Source organism: Schistocerca piceifrons, chromosome 3 (genome assembly GCF_021461385.2).
Source record: "Schistocerca piceifrons isolate TAMUIC-IGC-003096 chromosome 3, iqSchPice1.1, whole genome shotgun sequence".
Taxonomy (NCBI): Eukaryota; Metazoa; Arthropoda; class Insecta; order Orthoptera; family Acrididae; genus Schistocerca; species Schistocerca piceifrons.
This window is the reverse complement of record NC_060140.1, coordinates 155,876,393-155,901,349: the sequence shown is the minus strand read 5'-3', so window position 1 is coordinate 155,901,349 and position 24,957 is coordinate 155,876,393. Positions and strand designations below refer to the sequence as shown.

Here is a 24,957-nt window from a genome sequence, read left to right as displayed (position 1 = left end):
TTTTGAATTCCAAAAAATAATACCATATGACATAAGCGTCTGAAAATATGCGAAGTGTTGAACTGTCACTTATTTCAAATACTGCTCTAATGGGAAATAAAGCAGCATTTAGTTTCTGAACAAGACCCTGAACATGGGCTTTCCACAACAACTTACTATCTATCCGAACGCCTAGGAACTTGAATTGTTCCGTCTCGCTTACAATATGCCCATTCTGTCGGATCAAAATATCAGTTCTTGTTGAATTGTAAGTTAGGAACTGTAAAAACTGAGTATTACTGTGATTTAGCATCAAATATTTGCCACAAGCCACGAAATTATTACATGAACTACATTATTTGATAATGTTTCAATAATACACACAAGATCCTTCACTACCAAGCTGATGTCATCAGCAAACAGAAATATTTTTGAGTCACCTGTAATACTAGAAGGCATATCATTTATATAAATAAGAAAAAGCAGTGGCCCCAGCGCCGACCCTTAGGGAACGCCGCAGTTAACAGTGCCCCATTGGGACTGAACATCACTACCACTCTCAATATTGTCACATTAGCTCCTAGTTCTCAAGCTTCGTATGACTCACGCAGATCTGAGAACTTGCCTTGCGAGAATCAGAGGCCTTGCCGCGAATTCCGGTTTTAAAGAAGCGTTGCCTGGCTGAAGCAGCATTCTGACGCTATATTGTGTGTAGTTTGTCCCTACTTTTGGCTACATTTGGGACATTGGTTGGCAGATTTAATCATCCAGTTGCTTACAATATGGTGAACTCGCTACATGCTCTTGGTTAAATCCTCGCCTTTCCAGCGAGTTTCACTTACGTCTCTTGCAGGACGTATTGTTTTTCTAGTCATATTCACATGCAGTAATTCCTCATGTCGCATATTTGCTAAAATTGGAACACAGCACTCCTTCTATTATGCTCAGAAACAATGGACGCTAGTAGCTAGCGATATCTACTTGTCCATCTCTCGTGAGCTTTTGTGGCAATCAGTCGTTCTTTCGTGTTGTAAAACTAGGGATGTTTGATAACTTTTTACCAAAATAAATTACTACCTATCTTATAAGTAAAATTATTTTGTACTGGGTGATTTTTGCAATGCATTCAATATTTCTTTTTGTTATGATAAAATCTCCCAATTTAGACCATGGCATGACGTAGATTTGTTTATTAACTATCAGTACTTGAATAAGTAATGTTAGAAACTACATAAATCTTCTGCTTTCGCAAGTCAGATTTATGTTCTATCTGCTTCTCTGAGCGAAGTTCTGTCATTCTGCGTGGGTAGTCCAATGTATACCCGTAACACAACAGAATACGATAAATCTAGTTGATTTTAGGAAGCACGTAAGTCCAGTACTACCGCTGTTTCTACGCTTTATGTTGTTACCACCGTTCACAATGGAGTACGCTTATCGTTTGTTATAAATAGCTGATTTGCTTGGTTCGCGAATAAAGGCACTATATTACTTTTATTCTTTGTGCTGTGAAGTGTTTCATAAATTGTGGCTATTGGAAACAAGCGGAAACTGGGTAAAGACGTTAGAAATGCAGATTTTTACACAAGTGAAATAATTAAACGGCGTCATGTGGAGGGAAAAGAATATAATGAAAATTGTGGTAGTGTCTAGCAGGACAAATTGGTCCCTGATGCATCTGTAAGGAAGACTGTTTTCATGATAGAGATGAGGTACAACAGAATCAAATTTTATATTGATTCAACTGTTTGAAAAGCAAGAATGATAAAGACCTCTGTTTGTAAGGTTTAACAGAACGTCAACCTGTACAGAGGAAACGTCCCGGTAAAGAATACAGAGTCATAAAGCGTAGCTTTAGCATCACATAGCATACTACCATCAACGAATCAAGAACGGAAGTGCACCAGAAGGCTTATATTAGTTTACGTGGTTTAAAGGGTGAAGGAAGAATTCGCCATATAACGGAAGTTCTGCTTTCTGGTAAATCTCCAAGAGACCAGCTTGGGAAAAATGTTACCACACATGTGAAGTCTACTGGCGTAAAAATACATATCCAGAGTCATACTAAATAACTGCCTACAAAACGGTATCATTGCTCCGGGAAAGAGTCACTGTAAATGGAAGGAAGACTGTCTGTGAAAGTCATGTTCGACCTTGTCAAAGTTAAGCACCCAGATATTAAAGTAATTTATCAATACTATGCTAAACATTTTAAAGAAGACTTTGATGTAAAATTTCAGCGAACACATTAGTGCTCACCTTTGACTACATGCAAAATACAAGTTTCCCAGTTACTCCAGTACAAGAGTTATTTTACTGTTGACATTTGAAGCTTAATGTATTTGAAATTCACAACATAAAGACTGAGACTGGCCACATTTACATCTATATTGAATGCCAAGCGATAAAAGACCAGGTCAGATAACATTTTCCATTTCACACTACATCAATAACAACCGGTCCAAGGACATTACTGAACTCCATCTTTTTCCCGATGCTTGCAGGGAGAAAAACGTTAACTTGACGATTGTGCGAGCTTTGCTAACACAGAAAACGTACCTTTTGAGACTGCTGAGCTGCTTTTCCCCGTAAAGAGACATTGTTTCCTACAAAACGACCGTGGTTTCTGGCAGTTAAAGAGATTAATAAGAAAGCATGACAGAACATATCATCCAAAACAGATGTGCTAATTAATGATACGAGTCAAGTTCCAAACTTAAATATACCGCGACAGTGGCAGGTATGGACGATACCAGACATTTCAGAGAGTGGTGGCCTGACTTCTACAAGAACAACGTAAGGCCTACAGAAAGTATCAATCCTCCACGATGCCAGGAAACCCATTTCCAGATAATAATTTTCAGGCATTTCAAATACTTGTGCGTCTTACCGGGTAAAGTTATTGCGTCAGAGCGTACCAATGGTTTGGTGTAACACGCATTCAAACTGAAAACCACTAGAATTAGTCATCCGGTAAGCCTTATATCCAACAGAGTCTATCAGAGCATAAATTGATGAAGTAAAATTGGGTGATATTATGAAGACACTTCAGTATTTGCCTGAGGAATAAAAAGAGTACTATCGACATCTTAGAGAAAATGTTCACTAATTTTGCCACGTACAGAAAATTGTGTTCTTCCACACATTATATTGGTAATACTGCTTAGCGTCATTACCATCAATACTCTTGTAAAATAATACTAAGAACAGGAAGAATTACATAATATCCATTCTTCAGATTATATTAGTGTAAATTTAACTGACGTGCTAGTATAAGTTACTGATATTCCCTGTTCTGTTAAACCTCATGAATTTCATGGGTCAGAGGCTTGTGTTTTATGTAGGATTAATAATTATAATAGCATGTATTTTGAAGCCATAAGTATAAAATTAATTTGGAAACGACGTAAGTCTTTCAATTTTAATAATTTTTGTTGCTTTGAAACTACTAATTATAGGTTATAACACTTATCAACTTTGATAGAGACCATTTTTTGTCATCAAATATGTAGAAAACCATTTGATTTTCTTATTCTCTGATCTGCAGTTGGTTATTTTCGTTTCCTGAACATTTTGCTTTTCTAAACTGACGCTTTTTCTAATGTTACTGATTCACTTGCTCTCTCATAACTCTTGATCCCGTTTAACGGCTAGTTTGCAACAGGAAGTACTTACTAGTTTTACCTTCCTCCATTACTCTTCTCCCATATGAAATAGTTTCAGCTCTGCGGTAAGTATCATCGTTGCAGTTTCAGGGTGACTGCAGTGCTGTCTGTAGCAACGACTTCAGGTGATTCTTTTACATAATTTCGTCGATACTGCATACATAGCTTCAGATCGTAGAAATTGCAAAAACATTGGCACCGGCCAAGTCTACGTCAATAATGAGAACTCAATACATGAAGCATTTATTGGCTTTCGAGAATTCTGTGCTAATATCATTTAACGTGTTCCCGTCTGAAACACATAGGTAAAATTTACGTTGGGCTTGTGAAAATTTTGTTGTTTGACACTAAATCTTTTGAGTCTGTGTCACCACAGCCTCCTGCCTGACCTCAGTCCAGACTCTTATTTCGTCCGATACTCGGTAGATTCGTAATTTGTTTAGAAACGCCAGTAAAGAGGTGTTTCAAACGTCTTCGAATGAGAAAGGTGGCGTCACCTCGACGCCTTTATTTGCACTGATCTATTGCTTATACACTGACAGGCTTAGATGAGTTTCATATGATCTCAGATTGCGGAGTTCATTTTAATTTTGTTACAAATTTCTGTATGAATGTTATCAAGCGGGAGCAGAACAGATGTTCCATAATTCTACGATAGATTGATGTCAGTTACATGTATCTGTCGTACGACCTTCCTTAAAATCGAGAAAGTCCTGGGATTTTTTCCAGTCGCTGGGTTCTATTCGTTGCTCACTTCGCCAAATACGAGGTGCATTCAAGATCAAAGGCCTCCGATTTTCTTTCTAATCAACTACTCACCCGAAATCGATGAAACTGGCCTTACTTCTCGACGTAATCGCCCTGCAGACGTACACATTTTTCACAACGCTGACGCCATGATTCCATGGCAGTGGCGAAGGCTTCTTTAGGAGTCTGTTTTGACCACTGGAAAATTGCCGAGGCAATAGCAGCACAGCTGGTGAATGTGCGGCCACGGAGAGTGTCTTTCATTGTTGGAAAAAGACAAAAGTCAATAGGAGGCAGGTCAGGTGAGTAGGGAGCATGAGGAATCACTTCAAAGTTGTTATCACGAAGAAACTGTTGCGTAACGTTAGCTCGATGTGCGGGTGCGTTGTCTTGGTGAAACAGCACACGCGCAGTCTTTCCCGGACGTTTTTGTTGCAGTGCAGGAAGGAATTTGTTCTTCAAAACATTTTCGTAGGATGCACCTGTTACCGTAGTGCCCTTTGGAACGCAATGGGTAAGTATTACGCCCTCGCTGTCCCAGAACATGGACACCATCATTTTTTCAGTACTGGCGGTTACCCGAAATTATTTTGGTGGCGGCGAATCTGTGTGCTTCCATTGAGCTGACTGGCGCTTTGTTTCTGGATTGAAAAATGGTATCCACGTCTCATCCATTGTCACAACCTACGAAAAGAAAGTCCCATTCATGCTGTCGTTGCGCATCAACATTGCTTGGCAACATGCCACACGGGCAGCCATGTAGTCGTCTGTCAGCATTTGTGGCACCCACCTGGATGACACTTTTCGCATTTTCAGGTCTTCATGCAGGATTGTATGCACAGAACCCACAGAAATGCCAACTCTGGAGGCGATCTGTTCAACAGTCATTCGGCGATCCCCCAAAACAATTCTCTCCACTTCATCAATCATGTCGTCAGACTGGCTTGTGCGAGCCCGAGGTTGTTTTGGTTTGTTGTCACACGATGTTCTGCCTTCATTAAACTGTCGCACCCACGAACGCACTTTCGATACATCCATAACTCCATCACCACATGTCTCCTTCAACTGTAGATGAATTTCAATTGGTTTCACACCACGCAAATTCAGAAAACGAATGATTGCACGCTGTTCAAGTAACGAAAACGTCGCCATTTTAAGTTTTTAAAACAGTTCTCATTCTCGCTGCTGGCTGTAAAACTCCATCTGCTGTACGGTGCTGCCATCTCTGGGACGTATTGACAAAGAACGCGGCCTCATTTTAAAACAATGCGCATGTTTCTATCTCTTTCCAGTCCCGAGAAAAAACATTGGAGGCCTTAGAACTTGAATGCACCTCGTACTGGGGAGGATATCTGGGGTTGTACAGCAAAATTTGTTTTGATGCAGTCTTCTCAGAATGTGATTGCTTTTCCTCTCTCGGTGAGATATGAACAGTTTTCAGAGCTTCTTGATCAAATTCTTTATCTGACCATAAAAATACATATCGCAGAGTTGTGCTAGAGGAGTACACCTGAGGGAACTACTGCACGATGGCAACCCAGGTTCATTTTGAAAAATCTCGTCGTGTAATACGCACGGCTGCGAAATTAAAGTTTTATTCACGGCTTTTAATCATGAAGATTGATTTTTATTAATTTATGGCCTGTATTGAAGCAGCTGGAGTGAAATTTTGGCAATAACGTATGAGGAAACTCTAAAAATGTTATAAGGAATTACATATTTATACAATATTGAGATATTTTTAATATATTAATAAAGATACTTATCTGTAAACTGTTTATAAATTTATGCAGTGAAGAAATTCAAACAGCACTTATTTGTTCATAGACCTAATCATAATTTATATTTAACATAAAGATTCAGAGCTATCAGCATATTTTTCACAATGGCCTTGAAATCTGTGTGCTTCCTACTGCTTAATAAATTGTCATTCACATTCTTGAATCCTTTCCAAGCAAGTCGTTGTTCTTGTGGTAGAACATTTTCTGTTACTTCATCTTTCATCAGACTTCTAATGTTCGGTCCCACAAATAATTCTTCGTTACGTTTAGCCTCAGACAAAAAAGGAAATTGGAAACATATATACTTAAAACAATCTCCACCTTTATACAATGTTTCGACAAACCGTTTCATGATTCCCAGATTAATGTGAAGAGGCGGGAGGATGATATTCTCTTGTTTCTCCAGACATTCCTTATCATGTATTTCTCTACAGCATTGATTGTTGATCTGGTAGGCCATTCTATTCGTGCCTTTCACGGGCACGACTATCCTACACGCGTAGGAAACAAGGAACGTTCGTAAAACCTGAATGTTAGCCCAGCAGCAATCCTATTGATTCGTGTCTCCATATACAACTCATTGGTGTTTCTAACAGTCCAATGGATTCAGTACTTTCTCCATATTTTCATATGTTTTCTTTAGTTTGAACATAATATGCTTATTTCCAATGTGAAGAAGTACGGCCTTGAGCCTTCCGTTGTTAGGAACTACAAACAGCCTTCAGCCATTCGTGTTGCATGTAACACCAAATCTTGATAACACACATTCAATGTCCTTACAATAAAAAAGCGAGCCCTTCGTAGGGAAATACCCACGAAACTCCGAGTCCCTTTATCGAAACCAGTAGAATATTGCGCCCTGGGTAAACAAATGTTCTTCCTGTAATCGTACACCGAAACATTTACTACTTCTTTTGAGAGACCTAGGTGTCTTACCGAGGCATTCAATTCTTTTTATGTACACTCCTGGAAATTGAAATAAGAACACCGTGAATTCATTGTCCCAGGAAGGGGAAACTTTATTGACACATTCCTGGGGTCAGATACATCACATGATCACACTGACAGAACCACAGGCACATAGACACAGGCAACAGAGCATGCACAATGTCGGCACTAGTACAGTGTATATCCACCTTTCACAACAATGCAGGCTGCTATTCTCCCATGGAGACGATCGTAGAGATGCTGGATGTAGTCCTGTGGAACGGCTTGCCATGCCATTTCCACCTGGCGCCTCAGTTGGACCAGCGTTCGTGTTGGACGTGCAGACCGAGTGAGACGACGCTTCATCCAGTCCCAAACATGCTCAATGGGGGACAGATCCGGAGATCTTGCTGGCCAGGGTAGTTGACTTACACCTTCTAGAGCACGTTGGGTGGCACGGGATACATGCGGACGTGCATTGTCCTGTTGGAACAGCAAGTTCCCTTGCCGGTCTAGGAATGGTAGAACGATGGGTTCGATGACGGTTTGGATGTACCGTGCACTATTCAGTGTCCCACGACGATCACCAGTGGTGTACGACCAGTGTAGGAGATCGCTCCCCATACCATGATGTCGGGTGTTGGCCCTGTGTGCCTCGGTCGTATGCAGTCCTGATTGTGACGCTCACCTGCACGGCGCCAAACACGCATACGGCCATCATTGGCACCAAGGCCTCTCATCGCTGAAGACGACACGTCTCCATTCGTCCCTCCATTCACGCCTGTCGCGACACCACTGGAGGCGGGCTGCGCGATGTTGGGGCGTGAGCGGAAGACGGCCTAACGGTGTGCGGGACCGTAGCCCAGCTTCATGGAGACGGTTGCGAATGGTCCTCGCTGATACCCCAGGAGCAACAGTGTCCCTAATTTGCTGGGAAGTGGCGGTGCGGTCCCCTACGGCACTGCGTAGGATCCTACGGTCTTGGCGTGCATCCGTGCGTCGCTGCGGTCCGGTCCCAGGTCGACGGGCACGTGCACCTTCCGCCGACCACTGGCGACAACATCGATGTACTGTGGAGACCTCACGCCCCACGTGTTGAGCAATTCGGCGGTACGTCCACCCGGCCTCTCGCATGCCCACTATACGCCCTCGCTCAAAGTCCGTCAACTGCACATACGGTTCACGTCCACGCTGTCGCGGCATGCTACCAGTGTTAAAGACTGCGATGGAGCTCCGTATGCCACGGCGAACTGGCTGACACTGACGGTGGCGGTGCACAAATGTTGCGCAGCTAGCGCCATTCGACGGCCAACACCGCGGTTCCTGGTGTGTCCGCTGTGCCGTGCGTGTGATCATTGCTTGTACAGCCCTCTCGCAGTGTCCGGAGCAAGTATAGTGGGTCTGACACACCGGTGTCAATGTGTTCTTTTTTCCATTTCCAGGAGTGTAGATTGCTCTCCTTGTACTTTTGTATGGAGTCATAATCAGAATCTAAATTTTCACTTGATGATGACGATGATAAAAATGATGAATATTCTGAAGTAGTGGGCGGTTCAGGCATGGGAATCTCGCGGCTGTTTATAGGTTTCGATAAGTAATTCTTTTCATACTGTTCTTCTTATTCCCGCCACCTTCTACCATACAAGAACAGTAACCATCTACATGGTTTTCTTGTCCTCCCCATACTATTGGAATTCCGAAAGGTAAAGATTTTTACTTGCCTTGTGTCAATTTCCTCAAACCTGCAACGCATGTATGACACTATGTGACGCATAAGTTTTGTCCTTGTTTTCTAACATTGTATCGAAATATGAAACGTATGCTTTTGTGATTGGTATGCTTTTTTCAAAAACGAGGTTATGTTCTCCCTTCTGCTTTTCCTGTTTTCAGAGTCAGAGAACCGCAAATTTAACAAAACACATCAGGTTCATTCACACATGTTCTTCTCGATGAATTCGCCATTATTAGACTGATCTGAAGTAAACTGGTAACGTCGACACACAAATTTCGCTTCAAATTTGTACTCAGATGACTATTGTGCGATTGTGTACTTCTAAATTACTCGAGAAGTATCAATATTCCCGGTCTCTCATGTGAATCACTTTACGATCTGTTGCAGTGCATATTATGCTGGAAATTTAAAATTAGGAAACTTTAAGCATTACATAAAGACTAGGGTTGTTGGAAGGAAACAGGATACATTTTCGTAAAGAGCATTAAAACGCCACTCTTAGTGACCCACTTCCATGTAAGCAGTCGAAACATAGCAGCACTGCGTAATTACTGCGGATTTGTTTGTTCTCCCCACGAGTCACCTAAAAGAAGAAAATTGGTTTCCTCCAAGCAGCGCTTCATCACATCAAAGAAACTTCATGTAAGACTATTGTAGGTCTTAAACATTTTGTAGAAATGTGAACGACGTTCTTACATTTTGCCGCGTACTCCTCCACCACGTTTGAATCCTGGGTCCCAAAGCGCCAGTAGTCTCTCCTAGGCAAAGGTATATCGTCGGCAGTGGTTTTACATAAAGTATTATAGCATGTTACGCTGTATACTAGTGGGTTACTTTGCTTCTGTTCTGTGGTTGACGGGAACTACTTTCACCCTCAGTGTCCAGTGTTCTGTTATAAGTCGAACGGTACTGGCAACTTAAAAGAGAAGATGCGAGTGAAAACATTTAGTTTTACGTGTCCTAAAAAACAATAAATCAATTGACATCTGCGAATGAGAGTTTTGGACTTATCCGTCTGACCGTAAGCTTTAATTAAAATCCCTTCTTGGAAAGCTTTCTGCAGGGAATTCGTGGACGGTGTATGTACAACCGACTCTTGGAAATTTATTTCCAATCCCAAATTTTTCCTTCCCTTTGCTTTCTACGCCTTTTATCAAGACATGAATAAAAACAGCGTAATTAGCATTATTTTGGTGCATTTGCACTGTAAGGAACTACTCTGACATAAAAGGCTCATACCTCGATCACCCCGCTGTAATAAATACAATTTTTTTTTCTAAACACATGGCCATGTGGAGGTTCCACTTCCCTCCGTTCCTGCCCGAGCACTGCGTGTACCGTAAATTTGGACGGAAGCGGTAATGACGAGTAGGCGTGGTCCTTTTGTAAGATACCGCTCCAGGGTTCCAGCTTCGTGCTCTCAAAGCAACGAGAAAGCAGGTGGGCGGCGTGGTAAACACAATCAACTTCGAGGAAGCCAGCGGTACCACACAATAAACACAGATGCAGCGTTTACCGTAGGGCTTAACAATGTTTGCCTCCCCGAACTGTTACTATCTTCTACAGCAGCAACAGTACACCCCCGAAATCAATAACTAAGGACAACGCAAGGCTTTGCCTCGTGGCATATGCCTCCTAGCTCACTTGTACTACGTAAATGGCGTGGTAGAACTTCTTTCGTAATGACGCTACACACTATGTACGTGCTCAATAAGATGTTTCGGAATCCCTTCGGAGATATTCAAGCGTTATCGTAGGAATAATGTGAAGAATAGCAGGGCCAACATTTTCGAAATCTATATGCAGTAGCTCAACGGCATATAGGGCGAAAAGGCCTCGGCATGTCTCAATTGTTCGGGTGACACAGTGACTTTTATGAGATTAGAGATCAAGGCGCTGGAATGTAAATTGCAGATGGTACTATGTATCTCAGAGAGAGAGTTATAAAGTTTATATTTTCTCGAAAAAATAGATTTACGTAATAAGTATTTTGTTTGTTTGCAAGTACATGTCTGCAGACCTGGTATACTTATATATAACCCTAGCCATACTACAGCACCGCGAGACTGGAGAATCAAAAACGAAATTGCTCATTGATATAGTGCGGTATACTGCCGTTCTTAGTTTTCTGTATTTTAAGAGAAACGGGACTGCAAAAATTCTTCACGAGTTGATGCATATGTATGGTACGATTCAGTCACCCAGCGTTTGAGTAGTGCAATCGCAACCAGAATAGTTAAAGAAATGTGATTGGTATACACTTTTGACGTTGTGTCAGTTTGTGGCTGATATGGAATCTATATTATTCTTGAAGAATCAAGTTTTTTTTTGTTTTTTTTTTGTACTGTGACCGTTTCCGACAGATGCAATAGTGAAAGTCACATAGTGGTGACGCATCAAGTAAAATGTGACATGGAACATCAGCATGACAGTTAAAACATACAATTTCTGCTGATGTCCGAACATACACTAACAGCTTGTCATCACATTGGCGAATTAGCTAGGATAATATTTTCTCAGATAAGGAAATACACAGTTGTTTACATAGTGGTGTCCGATAATCGATAAATTTCGCTACATGTGCCATACTGCAATTAAGTTGTCTCTACAATCCAAGACGAATTATGTAATATGTCAAATCGCATCTTTAATGTGACATTATGTTTTGAAAATTTTGTGGCGGTGTTCGTAGTGACAAACACTTGGCTGTAGAAATGGCTTACGAAGTCACCGCCACACTTTTAATAGCGGGCCGACCGGTCCGCTGGAACAGTGAACAGAAAGATGGAAAGCCCAAACACTCATATTAAATAAAAGTCGGTACTTATCTTTTATTAGTGAAGATACAGTAACACAATAGTGAACTCGGTGTCTACAGAAATCTGTCTAGTTCGAGTCGGGGCGGCTAGGTCAGCGTCGGCTGACGACAAACAACAACTCTGCTGCGATGAACACACAACTGACTACCAAGTACACAATTCGGAGGCGAGTATACAACTGAGCGGCGAATACAGAACTGTCCTAACGCTCGCGACTCCAGCGCTTAAGAAGCCAGAAGCCAGCGGTGGCGCGCGCAGACTTGCGGCGATTTGCTGTCTCGCTGGCGCTGCTTATGCGGACGGCGTCCGGACTTTGATGCTGCCAACCTTTTGGCAGCGGGCTCGGTTGGCATTACTGGCTAGGACATAACAGAAAATATTCAGTGTCATATGCTAAAAGCTAAACAATGAAATGTACATTGTCATCCATTAAACGTTAACTTATACTAAAATGACATACATAAGATTACAATAAACATACTTCAGATTATATATATATACATATATATATATATATATATATATATATATATATATATATATATATGTATATATCCTCATTTGCGTTGACAGTTAATCGAATGGGTCAGCTTTCCCAGTGGGTCTGTGATAGTGAGCAAAATCTTTGTGATGTGGAATACATACAGGGCTATTACAAATGATTGAAGCGATTTCATAAATTCACTGTAGCTCCATTCATTGACATATGGTTACGACACACTACAGATACGTAGAAAAACTCATAAAGTTTTGTTCGGCTGAAGCCGCACCTCAGGTTTCTGCCGCCAGAGCGCTCGAGAGCGCAGTGAGACAAAATGGCGCCAGGAGCCGACAAAGCGTATGTCGTGCTTAAAATGCACTCACATCAGTCAGTCATAACAGTGCAACGACACTTCAGGACGAAGTTCAACAAAGATCCACCAACTGCTAACTCCATTCGGCGATGGTATGCGCAGTTTAAAGCTTCTGGATGCCTCTTTGAGGGTCGGCCTGCAGTGAGGGAAGAAACAGTTGAACGCGTGCGGGCAAGTTTCACGTGTAGCCCGCGGAAGTCGACGAATAAAGCAAGCAGGGAGGTAATCGTACCACAGCCGACGGTTTGGAAAATCTTACGGAAAAGGCTAAAGCAGAAGCCTTACCGTTTACAATTGCTACAAGCCCTGACACCCGATGACAAAGTCCAACGCTTTGAATTTTCGGCGCGGTTGCAACAGCTCATGGAAGAGGATGCGTTCAGTGCGAAACTTGTTTTCAGTGATGAAGCAACATTTTTTCTTAATGGTGAAGTGAACAGACACAATGTGCGAATCTGGGCGGTAGAGAATCCTCACGCATTCGTGCAGCAAATCCGCAATTCACCAAAAGTTAACGTGTTTTGTGCAATCTCACGATTTAAAGTTTACGGCCCTTTTTTCTTCTGCGAAAAAAACGTTACAGGACACGTGTATCAGGACATGCTGGAAAATTGGCTCATGCCACAACTGGAGACCGACAGCGCCGACTTCATCTTTCAACAGGATGGTGCTCCACCACACTTCCATCATGATGTTCGGCATTTCTTAAACAGGAGATTGGAAAACCGATGGATCGGTCGTGGTGGAGATCGTGATCAGCGATTCATGTCATGGCCTCCACGCTCTCCCGACTTAACCCAATGCGATTTCTTTCTGTGGGGTTATGTGAAAGATTCAGTGTTTAAACCTTCTCTATCAAGAAACGTGCCAGAACTGCGAGCTCGCATCAACGATGCTTTCGAACTCATTGATGGAGACATGGTGCGCCGAGTGTGGGAGGAACTTGATTATCGGCTTGATGTCTGCCGAATCACTAAAGGGGCACATATCGAACATTTGTGAATGCCAAAAAAATCTTTTTAGTTTTTGTATGTGTGTACAAAGCATTGTGAAAATATCTCAAATAATAAAGTTATTGTAGAGCTGTGAAATCGCTTCAATCATTTGTAATAACCCTGTAGTTCTGCAGTCCGATACTTCTGTTTTGTTTAACAGAAAATTAAAACTGTAGATGAGGCTACAGCATTAAGCTTGCAACGTTCAGTGGGCTCTGCTTATGTTCTGTCACGTTCTTATCTGAAAATAAGCCCTCCCAGAAACAATAACCACAATATTCCCTTCATCAGCCTAACTACTGCAGTTTTGCTCCCTACAAATTTACTTAAACCCTTAAAACTTAAATTCTCGTTATTGATGGCGAAACACGTTGATTCCACGTCTTTAGTTGTGGGACGGCGACGTTATGTCCTAAAGCACTATATTTACTAGGCTTAAGCGTTTTAGATCTCATGCCACTTTCCATTGTTACTATTTGCCCAGCGATCTTTTCGTGTCTCCACTTCAGTCACCGATCGAATGTCACCAACTAAGTGTAGCCGCTGATCTACGAGCTTTCAGTTAACACTTGAACAGCTCTCTCTGCCGTAAACGAGATACAACATCATAACCTTGAGACTATGTATTAATTTAGGATTAACTTTGAAACAAATTAAATACAGTCCGAGAATAATTATGAACACAAGAGAAAGGAGAAATACTTTCATACTCGTTAGTACAAAGGAATAAAACCAGAAGCTACAGTATTAAATCAACTACACTTAATTACATTCCTTTACATCAAATAAATTAACGAAAAGCATTGTTAACTGAAAAGATTATTACAACCGGGCACAACATGCTCCCCCGGTCTCACATTGTGCTAACAGCAGCCGCTCTCCATATCATGAACATTCTAGCTATAAGTTTTAGAGGAACTTCTAAACCAAAAGACGATCATACATATAACAGCAAACATAATGATTTCACATTCCCACATACCACCCTGATCTTGATATTGTACTATACAACTGTAATAACTATAATTAATTTAACATTTTTATAAATAAGAAGGCTTTAAAGCCAAATTGAAATAAAATACACACAGCGTTAGTTTTTGCCGCCGCAGAAATACTCAGCAGTTACTTTACTTGAAAAAGGCGTGCTCTCTAGCAACAACCGGCCAATAACAACCAATTAGTGAACGGTTGCAGTGATAAGCTAATGCGCTAGTGTTCCTTAAACATCCATAGTTGACTCAACAGATATTACCGATGGTATTTTTAGGTACTATCGATCTCTCTATCAACTATCGATAGTTTTGTGAGGGTACTTCAAATGAAAAATAACTTTCTAAGAATTATTATTTCTTAAAATATAACAATAAATGATATGCAAATTTAGTTTTATGGAAAGTAAGGTATTTAAATTCTTGTCCTTTACTCTGTTGTTTAAAATACAACATTAAAAGATACACATAAAATGTTTAATTTCTTCTCCTTTAGTCTGTTGCCTTTTTAAGTAATTATTTATCGTGTCTTGGAGAAAACCCTCACCGCAGGAACTGAAGTCGCTCGACACCACAAAAGTTTAATGGCTATTACGCGCAACACTCCATTAGATTTAGCACTATATTTAAATACACAAGCATGCTTGTCTATAACAGGTGTTTGAAAATATTTCTGTAGGTCAATTATGGAGTCACTGACTTGTGTAACGACATCGATGTTGCGCTGTTACTAAAGAGTATATCATCTGATTTCATACGGTTATCAGTAGATGTACTGTCCCTGCTCATGGATGCTTATGTTTCAGGTACAATTCTAGTAACTGATGGAACGATAGCAGCATACTCGTTCTCAAGTACTTGTGCAGCGTACTTTGCCTCTTGAAATGTCCTGTAACAAATATTTCAAACATAGACTCTAATAATGTCACAAGCATATTAAAAGTCAGTGCGTTAAATGGTTTCACTCTTGATGGATTTAATCAAGTAATCCAGAACACTTCGTCCTTCACTAGTTGTTAAAGTGCTTTATAAGTCCGAAAACCTTTCAGTAATACCTCGTATAAGAGGGTGAAATTGGGGAAGCAGTGATGTATGAGTCTTCTGTGATTGTTGTTCGTTGCTATTTTAGTAAGTTCAAGAAGACCTATTATCTCTTGTACAGCTCAGTAATTTTCTGCTGTGAGGGTAGGCAGTGCTTTCGAACTTTCATTGATCACAATCTCAAGCTCACTTCGTACTTCCAAAACTCTTTTGTGCGTGTTGAATAAGGTGTTCTATCGAGTAGCCACCTCTTGCATCAGTCTCATTTCTTTTTTGTTTGCTCTTTTTTTTAACATTGCACAGTTTGTCACTGACTAGTACAGAGTAGGGAAAGAAAAGTGACAATAGCCTCTGATATCAATAAAATTTTGGAAAATAATTATGTTTTGAAACACTCTTGTACTGTTAAGTTGATGCAGTGGGCAAATCAGGTGAATGTTGAATGCATAAGATTTAGGCAGCTTTTTCGTAACTGCAGCGTTACTGTAACAACTGCTACTGTCTCAGCACGGATATTGTATTCTAGTGAGACTAGACCTTGAAAAATGTAGTGTTAAAGTGGATTGCCAGTATATCCGAAATTTTGCAGAATTTTGTCAAAAAAATTCTTTTTTTCATCGTCTTGTTATCTGAAAAATTACTTTCATATAGGGTCACTCCAAAAGAAATGCACACTATTTTTTTTAAAAACCCATCTTTTATTCTACATGTTTGAAACTTTTACAGTGTGTAGATACATCCTTTAGCAACAATATTTCTCCACATAATTTCCATCCCTCTCAAATGCTTTACGCCATCTTGGTACCAGCGCCTGTATACCCGCACAGCAAAATTCGGGACCAAACTGTTGGAGCCACTGTTTGGCAGCGTGCACAAGGGAGTCACCATCACCAAACCTTGTTCCACGGAGAGAGTCTTTCAGTTTCCAAAAGAGATGAGAGTCACAAGGAGCCAGATCAGGACTGTAAGGCGTGTATTTCAGTGTTGTCCATCCGAGTTTTGCTATCGCTTCCATGGTTTTTTGACTGACATGTGGCTGTGCATTGTCGTGCAACAGCAAAACATCCTGCTTTTGCCCATGTGGTCGAACACGACTCGGTCGAGCTAGAAGTTTCTTCAGTGTCGTCACATATGCATCAGAATTTCTTGTAGTTCCAATTGGCATGATGTCCACAAGAAAGAGTCCTTCGGAATCGAAAAATACCGTAGCCATAACTTTTCCAGCGGAAGGTGAGGTTTTGAATTTTTTCTCCTGGGTGAATTTGCTTGATGACACTCCATTGATTGCCTCTTCGTCTCTGGTGAAATATGATGGTGCCATGTTTCATCACCTGTCACATCCTGGGAACCCACTTGGCACAAACTATTTTTTAAATCCAACACTTTCAGTATTCTGCAAACACTTCCTTCCCCTATCCCAACGTAGCGTGACAATCCGATCACTGTGATGCGTCTGTCAGCAGTCACCAATTCATTAACTCTCTGCACATCGTCTGCAGTGTGTGCAGTACAAGGCCTGCCGCTGCGAAGACAATCCTCAATATTGCCGTGCCCTCTTTCATCACGTAACCTGCTTGCCCACTGACCAACTGTACTGCGATCGACAGCAGCATCTCCATACACCTTTTTCAATCTCTTGTGGATGTTTCCCACTGTGTCGTTGTCACAGCACAGGAATTCTATGACAGCACGTTGCTTCTGACGAATGTCAAGTGTAGCAGCCATCTTGAAGACATGCTGCGACGGTGCCATTCACTGGAGCAGGCTGAACTAAGTTTGAAAACAAGCGGGAAGGATGTAACTACACACTGTAAAACCTCCACACATGCAGAATGAAAACTGTATTTTTACAAAAATAGTGTGCATTTCTTTTAGAGTGACCCTCTAAGTATAATTCTCATAAAAATGGGGCCAAAATATTACTCGTCGAGTTTCAGTGTCATAGAATACAATCACGGGGAAAGCAGGAAGAGGAAGAGGAAGAATAAGAGGATGGTCACCATAACGAATAGGGATGCTAGAGGGGACGTTTTTACTGGTCAGCCACGCAATGCTGCTACCATAGGTGTACATGCTTGCTGATGAACTGCAGCAGATACGGTATAAATTGCACATGGGAATAACAAGATTGAAACTGCGATGAAGAGGTCAAGGCTGACTTCTTCACTTATCATGCTTTTCTCAGTTGAACTGACACTCAGCACAAAACAAAAGGGCCATCACTCTACTGCAGTGCTACAGCTGCTACATCGCTGAGATCGGCAGCAATTGTGATCTTGGTGCAGTCGACATAAAGTGTGTAGCTTGTAGAAGTTTTATTGGGTGTTTCGCCTTTCGTCGGGGGAAGCGCACATAGCGTCATGAAGAGCACAATACGGCATTAATAAAGGATAACGAAAGGTGCAGCTAGAGACAGCAATGCCGGCACCTTCACCAACGATACCGATGAATTCCTATATTATACCCGCACCGCTCCGAGTTTTCACTTGACAGAATCTGGTAGATAGCTTTTCGTCGGCTTCACTGTAGTGGCGACACAACTACTTCAATTACACAATATCTGAGAGTTTTCCATTACCACTGGGAAGTACCGGTTCGGTTAGTAAGGCCTATATTTACTACTTGCTATACATAGTAATTTTTTTGGCAGACGTATGCATTAATACTGACGCTGTTTTGTATACACCGAAAGTTTTCATTCTATTCCGACTCGCTAACACAATGGAAGCACTTCAGCATAAATCGTCACAGAAGCAATTTTCTTATATACTCGGGAGACAACAACACAGTAATTGTAATGCCACTGCCAGCTGATTTTGCTATGCTGTATTAATTTATGTTCAGCCGTTGTTGGGGTTCGCATTTCTTTCCTACTTGTTAGTCTATTATCGCACAAACTTTCAAGTGAATACATTGGACGCCGAAGTAACAACGTTTTGAGAAAGAGCATTACAGAGATGTCAATGTTCAAATGTGTTACTTATTTGTAGTAATGAATAAGAAAATATATTAGGACAGTTGTAATGCAATTATTCGATGATTTTTTTACGGTTGGGAGGGTCCACAAACAGAACGCAGATGACACGATGGCTTCATATTTCTATCGACAAGAGAGGAGGGGAGCAGTGAAACTGCCAAGAAATATCTTACAAGTTAAGCCGACTTGACACTTTCTTAGTAAATGATATTTAGAGTTCTTCGTTACTGTGAAGTATTTCATGACGATGTAAGGATTACTTACACCGACATGCACCGATCGCAAGAATGAAACGAAACTCAGCTTTGCATTGACGAGTTAAAGTAAGAAATATTTTTAAAAAGTTAGTTACATGTACATAGATTATGGGTTGTGATGATCTGTAGTTTTTGTCACTTTTAATATGGGTGAAACAAAGTTTTCGTCTATAATAAAGTGGCAAATCAATGGCGTGGCCTTTCAACATGTCCGTTGTAACACTAAAAAACAAAAAAAATTTAAGGGATTTCTCTAATTTACTTTTCATATCTCTTTATAGTTTGGAGATCAGTAAACAATTAAGTGTGGTGTTATCTGGCAACTCATATCTGCTGGGATAAGTAAAAACTCGATGGTCGGATGTTCCGTGTGGCAGCATATCGACAGCAATCATTTTTTATTTTTTTTTGTTTTAAACTGGCATTGTACAACTGACTTCTGTTAAAATAATTTTTTATGGAGCTTCTCGATTCTTTTGGTTGCACCGCTTGCTCTTGATCTAGCTAACAAGTTGATCCCTCACGTTTCAGTTCTATTAGTAATTCGTGGTTCCTAGTTTTTCACCAAACTTTTTTTACTGCTCTCTTAAATTAGTCCTATTCCCTGATGTTATTTATAATCTTTAATGCAGACTACACTTTACAAAGTGACTACAACCCCCACTTTTTTGCAAAACATTCCACACAGATATTTGATTTTTACGGTTCACTTTCAAACCAATAACAAAAAAACTCTATTTACACACCTCTTTTATGAACAAAATGATCTTGGAAGCGCGGAATTTCTTCAGCCAATAGGGACTATCGGTGGCGTGCGAAAAGTACTGATCCTTTCATGTTGGCGCCATTCTTCGCTACTGTGCTCTTCGTCTTACTGTTACCAACTACAGCAATTCAACAGTTGTGGCACTATAGTTGCGTGATGAAGAATAAATCTGTCGTTTTGTTTCGTTTAAATAACGAAATGTGTGACAAAGGAGCCACTGTTGGTACATTTAGGTCCCCTCCTACGATACGCCGTTAAGCTAGAAGCTATCGAGGCCGAATTCTTCCTCATGACGTTCGAAGAATCATTAATTGGGTTGCAGAATGATGTAAAATCGAAAGAAATGAAATAATAAAAATAATGGTGAGCTTATTCACTTGCTGCAGAAATTTAAAACAAGGGTTTTCAGCATTAACGGGCAAAGGGTTAAGAATTATCTACAGGATTTGGACTTTTGCAAAAACATTTCTGGACATTCACACTCAACCCTTGGCAAGAGGAGATTAGTTTTGTCTCACATCCCCTGCAATATTCACATTTCGCCCGAATTACTTATGAATATGCACTGCAGTGCTGTGGAAGCAGTTAGCACGTAAATACAGCCGTATATTTTAATGATTACGTGCAGTCACCCGTTGAAATAATAAAACTTGACAACCGACGGGTTGTGCTTTTTACTATATTCAGTCTTGCAGGAGCTGGTGTATGCTTAGAAGAACAAGCTCTGCTAATCGACCACAACATGGGCACCCAGCATATGAATGATATTTGTGCTTCTGCAAAAGTAGAAGCGACGCAGATGCATTAGAACTGCGTCAGTGTTTCGTGTTTCCTAATCACTTCACACGTTAACATGTACAACTGAAAATACTTTTAAGTACAAACAGGACTCAGAAATAGCAGCGGACAGTACCATGTGTGTTTAATTAATAACGACAATAATAGTATTTATTGTAAAATGCATTATACAGTACAATCGGAAACAGTCAACAAATCTCTAAAATGTCATTTTCCCCTCTACGAACTGCGTTGTATTTTAACAGCCTTATTTACTTATGTGTTCCTTGCTACATGTAAGGAAGCTCACACATTTTAAAACGAAAATTAGTATAATGCTCAATCACGAATCCATGTTAGTTACGTGTGTACCATAAGCATGTGATCGGTATGAGATGCGCACGATCGTGAGTTGTCATCATTGGAAGACAAACAAGAAAATTCCCTCTTTCACATTCCTTCCCCACAGCGACCAATCTATAATAACATAGTTTATAAACAATTTAGACTTGCGCAGGCGCAACCATATTTGTTGTTGATTAAACACCTCCGTGCAATCTACTTTTCCTCTGCTTCCTAAACGCCATGGAGGTATTAGGAACCGACAAATTTTTACCGCCAATTCAAAAAGAATTAGATTATATTCGATAGGACTATCGATAGTTAAAAAAGACTACCGGCAGTGACGATAGTGCAGATACCTTAATCAATAGTATATCGATGTCTAAGTAACACTATTATGCGCCAATGATGGCAAATTTAAGGTTATTGAACAAGATTGTGTTCCCATACATGAGATAGCTCAGTAAAACAAAGGTCAAAGAACAACTTAAAAGGAACTTCAACAATACGACTATTGACATTTTGAATAATAGCTGGGATCCGTTGTATTGATATATGTGAATATATCGTGTGTGGCTAATTATGTATCGCAAAGCGGTGTCGATATATTGATGGAAAAAATATCGATGTCCCTATCCATTAAATATTCGCTGCACATTGTAAATATATTGCCGGTTTTAGAGTTGTATATTTAGATAACGTAATGATTTATTATTCCTCTGTACGTTAACAAGCTAGCAGCTTGACCTAGCCTGTTGGAGCAAGCACTGAAAGGAAAGTGGTGCACGTCCACGATTGGCGATAAACACTTTGCTAACAAGGTTAAATGCTTGTAAGTGGCACAATAAAATGTGTCCGATGGGTCTGTCGTTCGGTTTGGTCACGTATCGGATTTGTGCGCAGCACTTCACGTCGACTTCTTCTTTTATCATTCTTTGCCAGCGCCAGCTAGGTAGCAGTTGTAGTGTCAGACTTTTATGGTGAAACTAAACGTTGCTGTTTCTTTCTGTAGCACCGCGTGCCGATTATGTCAGCATTTCACCTCAAACGTCCTCGCCCACCGTAAAGACCACTCCTGTCATTTAGATTATGCACGATCTTCCAGCAAACTGGAATAGCTTGGGTCAGCAGTTTCTGTTAATCAGTAGAACAAAAATCGAGTGCAAGATGGTAAATTTTATGTTTTATTCATTGGATGACTAGTTTCGGGCCCACACCCTTTATCAAATTATCATAACATAGTCGAAAATGGCATTTGAGAAGATGTCAAAAATGTGCAACGAAGATTTACAGTACATACAGAGAACTGTAATGCACTGGATGCACTGAAATGTTCACTGAGCTTTTTTGAAATCCTCAGAGATGCCATTTTCGACTATGTTAAGATGACCTGAAACTAGTCATCGAAAGAATAAAAAGTAAAACTTTGCAACTCCGTCTGGTTTTTCGTTCTACTGATTTATATTTTTGTTCCTCATTTTCAGCAACTGTTTTTGAAGAATTCCAATTTGAAGAAATAGCACACTCCTTATAAAATGATTTTTGCCACAACTGGTGTGCTATTTTTTCAGATTGGAAATCTTGTTATTCCATTTCCTCCCCCCCCCCCTCTTCCCCACTTCTCCTCTGCCCCCCTCAGCGCAATTTGACATTTTCTTTTGTGCCACCTATCCTTGAATATCAAAGAGAAAGACTGGACGTGTTGAAGGCTGGAAAAGTAGTAAGATCCTTCACATAGTGAAAGTAAAATTGTGTTCTACTACAATTTCAGAAGAATTATAAACATGTACCTAAAATTGTTAAAAACTGTAATATAAAATAAAAGTATTAGCACTCGATGTGCCATTTTGATTTCGGTATAACGATATGTCGGGGGAACAATATCGACGGTATATATCAATATTTTTTGGAAAAAATCTTCACTACCGGCAATTAAAATTACTACACCACGAAGATGACGTGCTATAGATACGAAATTTAACCGACAGGAAGAAGATGCTGTGATATGCAAATGATTAGCTTTTCAGAGCATTCACACAAGTGTGGCGACGGTGGCGACACCTACATCGTGCTGACATGAGGAAAGTTTCCAACCGATTTTTCATACACAAACAGCAGTGGACCGGCGTTGCCTGGTGAAACGTTATTGTGATGTCTCGTGTAAGGAGGAGAAATGCGTACCATCACGTTTCCGACTTTGATAAAGATCGGATTGTAGCCCATCGCGATTGCGGTTTATCGTATCGCCACATTTCTGCTCGCGTTGGTCTAGATCCAATGACTGTTAGCAGAATATGGAATCGGTGGGTTCAGGAGGGTAATACAGAACATCGTACTGGATCCTAACGGCCTCGTATCACTAGCAGTCGAGATGACAGTCATCTTATCCGCATGGCTGTAACGGATCGTGCAGCCACATCTCGATCCCTGAGTGAACAGATGGGGACGTCTGCAAGACAACAACCATCTGCACGAACAGTTCGACGACGTTTGCAGCAGCATGGACTATCAGCTCGGAGACCATGGCTGCGGCTACCATTGACGCGGTATCACAGACAAGAGCGCCTGCAATGGTGTACTCAACAACGAACCTGGGTGCACGAATGGCAAAACGTCATTTTTCGGGTGAATCGAGGTTCTATTTACACAATCATGATGGTCGCATCCGTGTTTGGCGACATAGTGGTGAACGCACATTGGAAGCGTGTATTCGTCATCGCCATATTGGCGCATCACCCGGTGTGATGGTATGGGGAGCCATTGGTTACGCCTCTCGGTCACCTCTTGTTCGCATTGACGGCACTCTGAACAGTGGACGTTAAATTTCAGACGTGTTACGACCCGTGGCTCTACCCTTCATTCGATCCCTGTGAAACCCTACATTTCAGCAGGATAATGCATGACCCCATGTTGCAGGTCCTTTACGGGCCTTTCTGGATAGAGAAAATGTTCGACTGCTGCCCTGGCCAGCACATTCTCCAGATCTCTCACTAACTGAAAACGTCTGGTCAATGGTGGCCCAGCACCTGGCTCGTCACAATACTACAGTCACTACTCTTGATGAACTGTGGTATCGTGTTGAAGCTGCATGAGCAGCTTTACCTGTACACGCGAACCAAGCTCTGTTTCACTCAATGCCCAGGCGTATCAAGGCCGTCATTGGGCCAGAGATGATTGTTCTGGGTACTGATTTCTCAGGATCTATGCACTACAGTTGCGTGAAAATGTAATTACATGTCAGTTCTAGTATAATATATATTGTCTAATATCCGTTTATCATCTGCATTTCTTCTTGGTGTAGGAATTTTAATGGCCAGTAGTGTACATACCGATATTTTATCAAAAGCCCTATTTAACACACGTAAGAAAATAAATCACCTATTTTACGAAACGCAATTAGCACTTTGACCTAGCAACCGCTTTTGTGACATTTACGAGTTCCTAAACAGGAGTGAGTTTTATAACATCATCTGCGTGCTTTAAAAATTTAGTTTCTTGAGTTTCTGCGTGGAAATGCATCGTCTGAGAGCCACAGCTCCCGCATTTTCGTTTGCGTCGGAAAGTAAGACGTTTTTGTAACATATTGCAAGTTCCTAATCAGGGGCAAATTATCTAGTTTCACCTGAGTGCTTCGGTAGTTAGGTTTTTGAATATGTGCGTATTATTAGACACAGTTCCTGCGTTTTCGTTAGGGTCTACAGTAGATTTCCGTAGCGCGAGTCGATAGTCCGTTTATCTGCATAGTTTAGTTCTCCACGGTCTTTAGTATGGACATGGACTGCGATTGTTGTTGCGGATGCGAGCCGAGTTAGTGACATTACGCTCTCAGCTTCAGGCTGTGATGGCTTCGGTTACACATAAGGTTAATAAAGCTCAGCGCTGTTAAGAATACGGGAAAACTCACTAAAGAAAGAAAATATAGGCAATGAACAAAGTTATTCAGACCTGCACATGCTTACCCATATCTTGCCGAAGCAATACTCACATCTGCTCAGCCAGATACAATAACTTTCCACAACGCCTCATCACTGTGATAGCAACTACAGGCGCTTAGAACTGCTCGTATTCAGCCTCACCCAGACAGCAAAATGCCTCCGCCCAGTACCGCTACAAAGAACCAACTTGGCTCGCAGTGCCGTCTCTCAATGTAAGACAGTAAACGAGTTTCTTTTCGTCGTTCGTGCCGGCCGCGTTTGCCTTGGCATGCACCAAGCTGTTCATACTGATGCAGTTAAATTTTAAAGACTAGAGCACGTCTTTACTATTCGTTGGACATGGTGTTGACGATATTCTCAGAATAGCAAATTCT

General features: G+C 41.0%; 1 protein-coding gene across 1 annotated transcript in view; it reads left to right on the top strand.

Moving 5' to 3' along the window:
• Nucleotides 1-24,957, top strand: part of LOC124788475 — a 768,283-nt gene that overhangs the window by 565,322 nt on the left and 178,004 nt on the right. The gene's annotated exons all lie outside the window — the stretch shown is intronic.